Below are 12,349 nucleotides of genomic sequence, written 5' to 3'. Positions count from 1 at the left end.
AAGATGTAAAATGAGGTAGTGAAAAGCCAAAACTTTGCTAGAATTGTCATACTATTATTTCTCAAATGTGAGAAGGACCTTTTGATGTTCTCCCATCACATTGGAAAATCATCTCTTAAGTCCATATGAGCTCCAGAGAAAAATACAATGCAGTAACAGCTGAAATGCAGTGTTCTCTCAAAGATGGAAGACATTATCATACTACTTTCTTCAATTTAGCTAGATTTTATTCTCAAGCCACAAATATTTTCTGAATTTTCCTTTTAATGTATCACGAATACAGCCAAAGCATCTTAACACAAATCTGTAAGCAAAGTTTCTTATTCTAGTTGCTCTATTTTAATGGCCTGACATTGGCAGAGTCTCCATACAACCAATTTTGCAAAATGCACTGTAAGTTGACCTGCACTTCAAGAAGACAAACTGAAAAAGATTCCTTTAGGCTCTTCACAATTCAAATAAAGATCATAACCCTTAAAAATTGGAAAAGAACTTTAACTACCATTCTTGCAAAACAAGGATAAAATGAAGTAGTGCTGCTTATTAATCACTGCAATGTCAAAAAAAAAAAAAGAGGGAAAGCAAGTTATTTGCCTTGTATTAATTTATAATATTATATTAAAAAAGAAGCTAAAATAAAAAGAAGATAAAATACAACAGTGTTTGGGAGAGGAAACAATCTGACCAAAGCCCGAACATAGGTACACAATATACATCACCCAATACAGTAATAGAGCAAAATAAGTGTCATCATTTGCTTAATTGAACAGAAGAAGAAACACATGCCAATTTACAAAAAAAAAAACAAAAAAATTTGGTTGCAGGTTTACAAAACACACTGACAGTGAATTAATTCAGTCACCATGCAAATAGTATCAACTGTCATTGTCATAGACTGCAGCAGTCCTGCCACTGAAACAAAACCTCCTCATTCTTACAATTGGCATTGGTGACCATGTTCAAGAACTCCAAAAATGATTACATTTTACATTGCTATATGGACATCATAGATATTTTTGCATTGTAATTGATTTGTGTTAGAAGAGTTTTGCCTTCAAAGCACACTGTTTTGTCCCCATTTCACTTCCACTTTGAAGTCACAGATCAGCTCCTACTAGCTCAGGAAGGAAAATAAGTTGTTGTTGCTGTTATGTTCTAGCACTGTGGGGCAAAATGCCAGGCTGTCCGGCAGCCAACAGACTGACCACAAATCTCTCTCCGTTTTTCTTTTTTTCTCTTTTTTTCCCCCTCTTTTTTTTTTTTCCTCCCCCTCCCCCCCCAATAAAAGAATTAATATCAACAACCAGTTAAGGCACATGCAAAGGAATGTATTAATACTGTCCAGGATTATGCTCACCACAGTAGTTATGTTTTAAAATGCCTTTCACTGTCACTAAAATGGAAATAATTTATAGTATTTCAAGTTAGCTCTTCCAGTCAATTAGGACTTATAATTTGTATACTATTATTACTAAATTTATTAAATTAGACTAGCATAATTACAAACTGATTGAGTAATTACATCCTAAATTAAAGACTCGGAGCAATAGTAAAAGTATTTTGAAATTCAGGTAGCCATTTGATGGACTCCATCAGCAAGTTAAGTTTGGAAGGAAGATTTGGACAGGAAGCAGATATCTAAAGGACAGTGCATTTCTACACTGGCATCGCTAGTCTCAAGTAACTAAGAAACAGGATGGCTGGCTACAATTATAAAGAAACTTGAGAAATATGACCTTTTTAAGGAGCAAAAAACCCAAACTGTGTTGAAAGAAAAAAGGATGCATTATTTTGATCATCATCAAGTATTCTCACCATTCCATATACCTGCTGTATTGCTCACTTATTTTGTTTAACCTCAATCCAAGGCATTGTCTACAGAGTTGGAAGCACCAAACATACCAAAGGTAAACCAAACTCTACAGAAAAATATTAAGCTTCTCCCCTCCTTACATACTTAGGCTCTGTAAAACAAAGACTAGCGAAACACAGCATAAACGAAATTAATAAAATCAAAACTGTTTAATACACTCCACATTGTGGCATTACACATTGTACCAATATGTTAAAGAGAGTAAAGAATTCTGTTTTATCGAAAACCTTGTACTATGAATGAGAAACTAGTATCTTCTTCCATAAGTAATCTAGAAGAACGGCCACCTTCCCACTCCAATCAGCTAACTTCATCTCTGTTTAAAAAATGAACCAAGAACGCTTAGATGACTTAAAGTCTACAGCAAAATCTGAAGGCGTTTAAGTATTTCAGGATGGGATTTATAGCAGAGTTCTGAAATGGATACTCCTAGTTCCTGTTGCTTTTACTGGAATATTTTTATAGAGAGTCACTTTTTTCCCACCCTACCCTTTTCCTTTACTGAATTTCCACACAATAACTTAGATTTGACCATCACCGGACATCTGAACAACAGTAAAAAAAAGTTACAGCTGGATCCTGTATTAGTCCCAGCTGCACAGGATCTTTGGCTGCCTTCAGAAAACAAGAGAGCCAATAGGAAAACAGTAGGAGAACTTCTTTTAGCAGCTTACCTTTGAATAAATTGTTTTTCCATACACTACTATAACAAACTATTTTACTACTCAATGCAAACTGAAGTTATTCTTCCTATTTTTCACCCCTTTTCTAAAAAAATAAAAATAAAAAACATTCCTTCTTCAAAAACCTTTACTACAAAATGTCAGAAAATAATCATCTCCATATGGTCTTTCAAGTCTAACATACCACAATGGATATATCTGCCAAGTCCACCCACCCACAGGCTCCATAAACTTTAGAGTATTATTTGTATTTAATTTGGATTACCAATTTCACCCAACCTTTCCCCTTCATAACATTACGTTTTCAAGCTTACAACACAGGTAGAAGATACAAAAGGAAAATAAGTTTTCAGCAAAATAAGAACAATAATATAACATATACTCTCTTTACTTTGATATCAGTGAATTCACAGTGAAGAACTTAAAACTAGTCTTCTTTTTATGTTTGCTCTTATAAAATATCACCTAATCTTTTAAAACATTCATGTGATACTATGTCATTTATTGGTACAAGACCAAGACTAAACATTGCAGTCTTTCCAACTTACATTGCACAAAATTAGAGTGAAGAGAGTTACATGTATTTTGATTAAAAAAAAAAAAAAAATCACTGGGGGTGGGGAAGCTTCCTCTCAGATATTTAAAAGAAGAAAGTTACTATATTTAATGCACAAAAATCCACTTCCTATAGCCAAAAAAATAATCAACGCCATATGCTCCATTTATCTGTCCTACAGCAAACTGAAATGTCACAAGCTGCCTAGAAAGGTTGACCCCACGTAATAAATAGGAGACAGGCTTGAGACCCAGTCTGAGATTCCCAGATTACAGAATTAATGAGCAACACCTACACGAAGAACAAACTAGTCACATACCTGAACTCTTTTAGTTTCTCCTTTCTGTGACTGCAAACGTTTTCATAGACACAACAGTCGTTTCTCTAAACTTTGCCTCTGACTAACCTTGGCTACCAGTTTCAACTTCCACTTAGGATTCTGTACAAACTGCAATTCAGGAATAGCAGCACAAATTATAAGAGATGGTCGGAAAACAAGCACAGATATTCTCCTTGTGCCCAGATGAATGTTGGATGCTGCTTAAAAATGTTGCGAGTACATGATATGATAATTTTAATAACTAAAAGGGTGGTACAGTAGGTCAAAGCTGACTTGCCAAAGAGCAAGCTAAATAATAATAAAGTTCTATAAAATAAAAAAGTTACTTTTGAGACTATAAACATATACTTCCATAATACGGACTACCCATTTAGGCATTTACGTGACAGATACCACATGCAAAATTAGTTTTCCCCAATTAGTATATACTGGGGTTACAAAATACAACACTAAACCAAGGATTACTTCAACCTGATAGAGGTTCTTGAAGGGATATTCCTGAAATATTAAGTGTTTGTTTTGGGTGGGTCCCAAGCAGAACCCTTTCACTTAAAAGAAAAAAGAAAAGAAAAAATAAATTAAAAAAATTAGAACCAAAAATAAGAAAAAAGTAAAGGGAGAACCACAAAACAATATATAGACGCACATGCACCTACCCCACACAATAAAGTCCATAGATCTATTATAATTGATCATCAGCCTGCACAGTTTGTACACAGCAGCTCCTGTGTGGGCAATCAGAAACAGCTGAGCACTTTATATGTACAAGAAAGGGGTCGGGTCCATTCGGTCTTCTCAGGAAGGACTCAGAATGGTCCTGCGCAGGACCAAGCCCCTGGCCTGTACACGTCAGGAGTTTCATGGTCAGAGAATGCATTTAACTTGCAAGGTTCTTCCCAAGGAATGGAGTTTCTCCGTAACAGAGCCACCATCTCTTCTTGCAGCCACTTGGTTTAACCTCAACTTCCTTGGAAAACTTTCCGCCACATCCCCTAGCTGGCCAGTTATGAGATACTGAAACAAAAACACACAGCAGCTTTACAAATTCAAAAATTGCATTTGCAAGTGGTCAAAGTTGTACTCAGAGTACACAGCCTGGTGGGAAAATTGCTCCTTGGTGTATTAGAATGACTAGGCAGGAAGTTCATTAGTCCAAACTTACATGAGCAAGAAAGAAAAAAAATCTTATTTGGAATCTGACTACCGAATATAAGAAATACTGCTTCAAGCGACAATAATTCCTTATTTTATAATATCCAATGCAATTACGAATGTCCCTTTCGACAATCCCCCCTCTCTCGTAATAAGGCAAGAGGATCTGTTTATGTCAGAGTTTGACCCTACAGACAACACTGCTTATGAGCTAAACAAGGATCTTAAGGAACATGATATCTACAGTACATGAAAGCAAAAATGTAACAGCAAATAAAGACTCTTGAATACTTGGAATTAAACAAGAAAACAACATGAACGGTATTTTGCAATATGAATCAGATAGTAAAAAAAAAAAAAAAACAACCCACATCTCCATGCTAGAAGTTGCACTGACTATTAATGAGGTGGCTGTATAAAAACGTAGAGGTGACTCATTAAATGATTACATCTCGCAGTTCCTCTTAGAGAAAACAGTAAGAGGCAGTTCCCCTACTTGCACATGCCAATTTTTTCAGCTTTTTTTTGTGCATGCATGTGTGTGAGAACGAGAGTGATCACAAGAGAGATTGGGCACATTTCTTTTCCTATCCACCAACTGCTTATGCCAAAGTACACCTAGCATAGCACTCAATTTCAATCTAATTTGACTGAGGAGTAGATATTCCTACAAGCTGTGAGAGAACCAGTAGCTGGGTAGAAGAGACTCTAAAATTAATTCCCACAGTTATTGTTCAACCTCTTCCATACCCTGAGAGTCAGTAGACTTGCATTTCATCATTTTCACACAGCTTTTTTTGTTTTGTTACGAAACTCAAGGTATGTCATCTAAAAATCAACAACGGTTTCTCCTTTTGTATTAAGGACCAGCATCTGCAAACAGCAGCAGCTCCTCAAAATCCAACCGAGCCCTTGGACATGATAACAAAAGCCAGACTTGAAATCAGATTCAACTTTCACAAATGAATTGATCTTCAATTCTTGTTGAAGAATTTTCTTATGGAATTCAGAAGAACTATTAGTTAATAGTCTTGCAGTAAAATCTATCCTTGTTGGTACAATTTCCATTGGGTTGCTAAATAATAGTATCAGTTTCACAGTTCTTCCACATACCTGGCATAAAGTAACTATTTCTTTTTATAATAAACAGAACATCTGAAAATGAGGCTAATTAGTAAAACCACGCCAAGAAGCCCAACCTCTTGAAAAATTAGATCAAAAATCTTCAGTACTCCATATCCTAGATGAGATTCTGATTCAGATTTCACAAGCTTCCAGCATGTAACACTTCCTGTTAACTCCATGAGATCCTATTGAATTTGTCAAATACTTTTTTCCTAGGAAATACTAGATAATGTTTGTGTTTGCCTTTTAACATGTCAACTTTTATTGGAAAATCTACCCACTTATATCGTACCTATGTATAAGCAGATATCAGAACTTCAATTAAATTGTGGAAGCAGCTATGCATCACTTTATTTGGTAATACAAAGTTTTATTGACGGAAAATAATGGGTTTAAAGAACCTCCGAAAGTAATGAAATAAATGTGACACAGATGTTCACAACAAAAAAAAGAAAAAAAGAACAAGAATGTTTTTACTTCATAGCAACCAAATAGGTCAAGCCATTTCCTTCTTCAGGCAAATCTCAGAGGACCACAAAACACATGGTTTTCTAGTGGATTTTGTGTGTCTATCCCACTAAGAGGAAACACTGCTGTCCAAAAAATTCTCAATACTAAGTTTTCCCATGAAATTGTTGGAATTAAAAGAAGAAAGTCATATGCAATTAAAAACAATTTGCTAGATGTTAAAGTTATACAAATGGCATAATTAAATATACTTTTACTACCTAAGTCACATACCTTTCCTACACAACATATTGCTTTAAAAGAATGCACAGCGAAGAAGTCAAAAATGCCAATGTTATGGTTGTTCACATAATTTTTCCTTTGCTTCTGTAAATCTTAAAGTGAAATATCATGTGTTCTTCACTTCTATGGGATTCCTGCCTTACAGTTCTATAAGTTGACAGGTCTTTCTAATAAACCAGCTGCTAAGTACTTATTTTTATCCTCTGTGAATGAAGCACATGGTCAATGTGTCCAAACTCTTCACTAAAATAAGTGCAATCCTTCCGTACGTGCTTAAGTACTCATGAACTACAGGGAGACAAAGTGAAGCAGACATCATTAACTATCACTTTACTTTAAAAAGGAGGAAAAAATTCATATAGATTCATTCAATCATCACAAAACACTATCCTACATGCTGACTAGTCCCACGCATAAGTCTACAGACAATGTCACGTGTGATCCCATAACCAGATTAAATCTATTTGTGCGTTCAAACAGGAAAGTTAATAATGCATAAGAGAACGTAACTTATTTCATAACTTTGAGATTGCAAAAGTGTTCCAATACTTTTGCATTGCCCTTTTACTGCCATTTTTATTACAACTTTTCTATAGACTATTTTTTAAGAAAGAATTAATTATAACATCTTACTTTTTACTTGTCAATAACCACTGGGGATGTCAGCATGCGTCCACAGACATCAAAAAAAGGCAGTGGGTGGAAACAACATTAAGAGCTCTGTTTTAGACTCATTAAGCTTAAGATGACAATTACACAATATTAAGATGTCAAACAAGCCAACATTTTAGCTGGGACAGATGGTGCTGGATCCAGAGCACACAGTATGTGCCGTGAGTCATCAGTTTAAATACGATAGTTCAATTTTTATTTGCAAATTTGATTATCCAGAAACAAGATGTAGAAAGGAAGAGAGCATTAAACCAAGCACAGGGTCCTGCAAATCTTCACAAGTTGGAAGCAGAAAGATCATCTTCCAAATGAAAAAGCCATTAACAACATAGGAGGGGAATGAGGAGAGAACAGTCAAAGAAGCCAAAAAAGAGCAAGAATTCAAAAAGAAAAGTATAGTAAACAGTACTAGAGGCAGCTGGCAGGACAAAGAGGAGGAAGGGAATGTACCGAGTACAAGAGGTCAGGACAAGTGTGGAAAGGACCTAGGATGAACCTGGAGGAGATACTCTTCAGACAGTGACTGCAAACAGCTCATTCAATGACTTTCAACATGAAAAGGAGATGGGGTGGTAGTTCAAAAAGTAAATGGGGCCAAAGATGGGGCGTAAAAAGAAACAGACTAAAGCATGTTTGCATTGGGAGGGAAAGGAAGCAAGTAAAAGATAGCAGCAGATAAGATGGAGCTACAGTATAAGCGAAACAGTTTAAAGCTTTTGAAACCTTTCTGTTGTACTAGGAAAGGAGAGACTTATAGGACAAAAAGATGGCAATCAGAAGAAACCGGAAGAAAGCCATGATGTATTTAATTCGTTTTCCCTTGAAAAAGTGTTCAAAAACCTATAAAGAAAGAAGGGGAGGCAATAAACATGATGAGATTGAGAAATTCGATGTGAACTGCAGAATACGTCTTGGAAATCAGTGTGTTGCCTCAAGATCTGCAGCCCCTCAACTGGTAAAAGCTCTTACAACTCCAGTGATATTAGAAGACTGCAAAATCCATTCAGTAACAGTAGCACATGGGGAGCCCGCTTTCACATGGCTATTACTATGATTCCCAGACATTGTTCTGCAAAGTACACTCTGTTCCTATAAGTAAATCCTACAGCTTTCTTTCCTAGATGTAGCAGTTCACACCAATGCTATGTTATAGGCATACTGTTCCACTAAATCCATGGCATGCTTATATTGCTGAGCACAAGTCACCAAATACCCTTATATAACAATACATCAAGTTTGGCAACCGACAACCTCTGGAAATTTTATCAGCAAAAATTTCATGTTTTCTTCCAAGTCACAGCTAAAAACATTGAACATTAGGCTAAGAAAAAACTTAAAGTGTTACTGCAATTAACAAGCCCATTTTCTGATACCACCAGAAATAACTAATATTTACAACATAATTACTGATATTTTACTATGGCATTTTTTATTAGAGTGATAACAGATTAAATGTGTTTTGGGGCTAAAAGTTAAGACACTACTTGGCTGACAGGTAATCTGTACAAATGTGAGGTTAGTTTAGCGTGAAGAAATATATATTTATTTATTAAAAAGAGACTTAACTTGAAGCTCTGCTGGCTGATAGAAGTCATATTTATGTTATTTAGTTTTTTGCATTCTACCTCTGTATCTGCTATTTTTCTCTCCCTAGAATCAATCTGGGCAGTTAGTCTAACACTCGGGTGCATTTTTATATTCTTGGCATTTCCCTAGAGTGCTATTCAAAACTACAAGCCCTCCTCTAAAGAACTTTTGGGACAACTTTTTAAAACTACTGGTACAAGTCATCCACTTTGATGAGTAGGGAATGAAACACATTTAACATTCTTCTGTGTTAAAATACATTTCTTATTTTATGAGTTTCTTTTATTTTAAACAAAACATGCAAATTTAGTCTTAAATGCAGAGCAAATGTCTATAACCACACGGAGGCCACATAGACTCTTCTATCTTTAATGCCCACCATTGAAAGATACTACAATGTGAAAAGAACAGAAGTGTCTAAAAGTGATATGTACGTATATATTTTTAATCAATTTTAAAACAATTCTAAAACATTTTTCTAAGAAAAATCTGTGGGGTTTGTTACATTTAACAGCTTTGACCTATAAATGGGTAACTCCTTTGCCCTGCAGAAGACAGAAGTCATCTTGCTAAATCTGGTTTGGCAGCAAATCCATTCTTCTGAGTCCTCTGCGAGACTATCTGGTCTCTCAGTCTAGTTCCTCATGAACGGCTGTCTACATAACAGAATCAATGTGCTACCTGGCACCATTGCTGGCAAGTATGGCCAACAACTAACTGAGCTTGGCAACTGAATTGCTCTCTCACCCTCCAAAAAAGCTTCAAAATTCAGAAATAAAGCACAGAGTTTGGGGAACAATAGGGAAACCTCACTGACATAATTACTGCTATAATTTTGTCTACTTGTCAAGTAGAAGCAGGATTTTAACCTTTTGGCATGTCTGTTTAGAGCCCTTCATAGAGATAGCTTAGAACATACTTACAGAAGTTGATAAGCGCTTGATCTTGCAGTCTTTTCCAAGAGGAATGGCATGGAGTTTAATTTGGGGGACTACGAAGCCGCTGCATAACTAGAGTAAAATTCAGAAAAACTATTCTGCGCTTCCAGCACCAAGTGACCCACGTTGACTGTTTATATATTTCGACGTTATACAGAAGATCGCTTACTGTTTAGCGGTACGCAATCATACCACCTGCTGCCAACAGCACTATTCAATGTGAGGATCTCAGTTCACTGGTACCACCACCACGTAACAGTAAGCACGTAAGAAAAGCCTCAGCCAAATTACAAAAGATGTGGTTTTAAACCAAGTGAGGAGACGGAGGAGGAGAAATTTCCTAGATTAAGTGAACCAGAGAGATATTTTAATCAGAACACAAAAGAAGGTTGAAACAAACACCAACTGACTCGGATCATATCGCATCAATAATCCATGCACAGAGCCTCTGCTGAAATCAATGGGAGGCTTGTGCGTAAGTGGATTGCATAATACAAATGCATGCTCCTATTTAGGGCTCCACATACAAAAGAGAAAGCACTACTAAGAACAATTCCCTTAATTAACATTTCTCTTCCATCAAGTGCTTCTAAAATAATAAATCCTAACTTCACATAGCTCTGTTTTCATTCACAGTTTTTACCAGAGGTGGTAAAACAACTGACCCCATTTGACAAATAAGGGAACTGAAGCACAGGATGCAAATTAAACTGAAGAGCAGGGCAGCAGGCAGAACTGAACTGGGAATAGCAGTTTACCTTCTGAATCACAGTTTAATGTCCTAGATATTTAGATGCTTATCTAGCTCAAGTCTCTAATTAGGGTGATTCTGTGCAGTCCTCAAATAATTTTGCATACTTCCTGAAGTACCTGTGCACAGCAATATGCTTATCTCTATGAGTTTCCCACTCAATAATGTAAATTTTTTTGAGGACTGCAAATGGCCTACAGAGGTTCAAAACACTGGACTGCCCTGGTCAGACTCCCCTGGTACCCCACCAGTCCCACCACAAAGGATCTTAAAACTGGCTGTCAAATCCACACTTTCCACATGCTTTCTATTGTTTAAAAAAAAGAAAAATTACTTTCAATTCAAAATACCAATTCATTAGCTGGAAATGACCTAACTAATCCTGGTGTTCCAAATTGACAGTGGTCCATAAGAAAAAGCCAGACTGGATCTCTATTCAAGAAGAAAGTGCAACACTCACAAGAAGCCAGTGTAAAACGTCAAATACACCAATTGCAAAAAAAATTTCCAATCTCGTTACTCTACAATTTGTTGAAGCCAAGTAAGGAGGAACATAAACTGTACTGTAATTTGACCCCCAAAAAGCAACATGTTTATTAATGTGATATGAAGTTATAAATAAAATAGTTTTACTTGCATACTAGCTGAAAATCTGACTTCACCCATAGAACCAGCCTTTAGCTAAATATAGACCGTCTCCTCCCGAGGTCCTGAGTATTCTTTCTCCCATGAAAATACAACTTTGAAATGCTTAACACCTTACGAAAGATGTATTCAGCAATACATCCACTTTCTAGTTTACATCTTGCATGTGATTAAGTACTATATTACACAGGGTTAGTGCCAATAACAAGCATGTTCATTTCCCTTAACTATAAATGCAAGTCCATAATACTGTGAAAATAACATATTTTAAGTCAAATGAGCTTTCTGCTCTTCCAATTTGCAGTGTTCAACTGTTCTGAATAATAACTTTTCAGGACTGGCTTGTTTTGTCTTTTGTTTTCCTTTTTCAGATTTTTTTTTTTAAGTTAAGTCTATCACTGACAAAACGAGCAGGTGAAGTGCCTGCTGAGAAACGGCCACATTTCCAGACAACTGCTTGAAGAATTATTTTTCTGATTCATCACAGCTTTTTTTTTCAAGTTGTCAAAACAAACACCACACCCACTTGATTTCCGAGTTCTGAGTAATTATATTTAGAATTAGCAAGCACCGTGCAACTATTAATCATACAAGGTTTAGCCCTCACTTTACCTATTTAGAAATAAGCCAATGCATTCAAATGCAGTCTGTTTAGCATTTTATTTAAAAGATATCCTCATCTCTTCATTCTGTACCACCACCACTGACACAGACAGTCACAGAAAATATAGGGCAGTCCATTCAGTCAATCCCTCTGCCCCAAGGCAGGATCTGCTACTCCTCAGCCACCGCAGCCACCATTATCGCTGATGATACACAAGAACTAGTTATTTCAGGCAGCAGCTTTATACACACACTCGCTAAACACATTATAAATTAAAGGAGGAATGCGTGTTTCAAGTCTGCAGTGCCTTAAACTGGGACAGTGCGCAAGCCAGTCTACGAAAGATAAAAATTAAAAATAAAAGCTCCCCCAAGATGCGAGTCCGGATTTTCTAAAAGTAGTATCTGGCAACATTAACGCCGCTGCCTTTAGAAACAGTTCACCTCGTTTAAACTGGATGAACCACCCCGTGATTATCACCGAGCCTCCATTAAGATGACACACACAAACAGAGCCCTCGCAGAGCTTAATTATTCTTTTCACTGCCCGTACACTGCAAGACACATACTTTTTTCTTTTCTTTTCTTCCCTTCCTTCCCTTCCCCTCTGCCCGGCAGACGAGCAGCTGCACGCAGGGAGCGCAGCGATGTCACGGGGCTGTCACCGCGGCGGG

The 12,349-nt window shown here is 36.6% G+C and overlaps 1 protein-coding gene across 1 annotated transcript in view; it reads right to left on the bottom strand.

Moving 5' to 3' along the window:
• CYTH3 (cytohesin 3) overlaps positions 1 to 12,349 on the bottom strand; it is a 51,274-nt gene that overhangs the window by 37,622 nt on the left and 1,303 nt on the right. The window lies entirely within an intron of this gene.

The sequence above is a fragment of the Pygoscelis adeliae genome, unplaced genomic scaffold, assembly GCF_000699105.1.
Source record: "Pygoscelis adeliae isolate BGI_AS28 unplaced genomic scaffold, ASM69910v1 Scaffold242, whole genome shotgun sequence".
NCBI classification, from domain to species: Eukaryota; Metazoa; Chordata; class Aves; order Sphenisciformes; family Spheniscidae; genus Pygoscelis; species Pygoscelis adeliae.
This window is presented reverse-complemented; position numbering and strand designations above follow the sequence as displayed.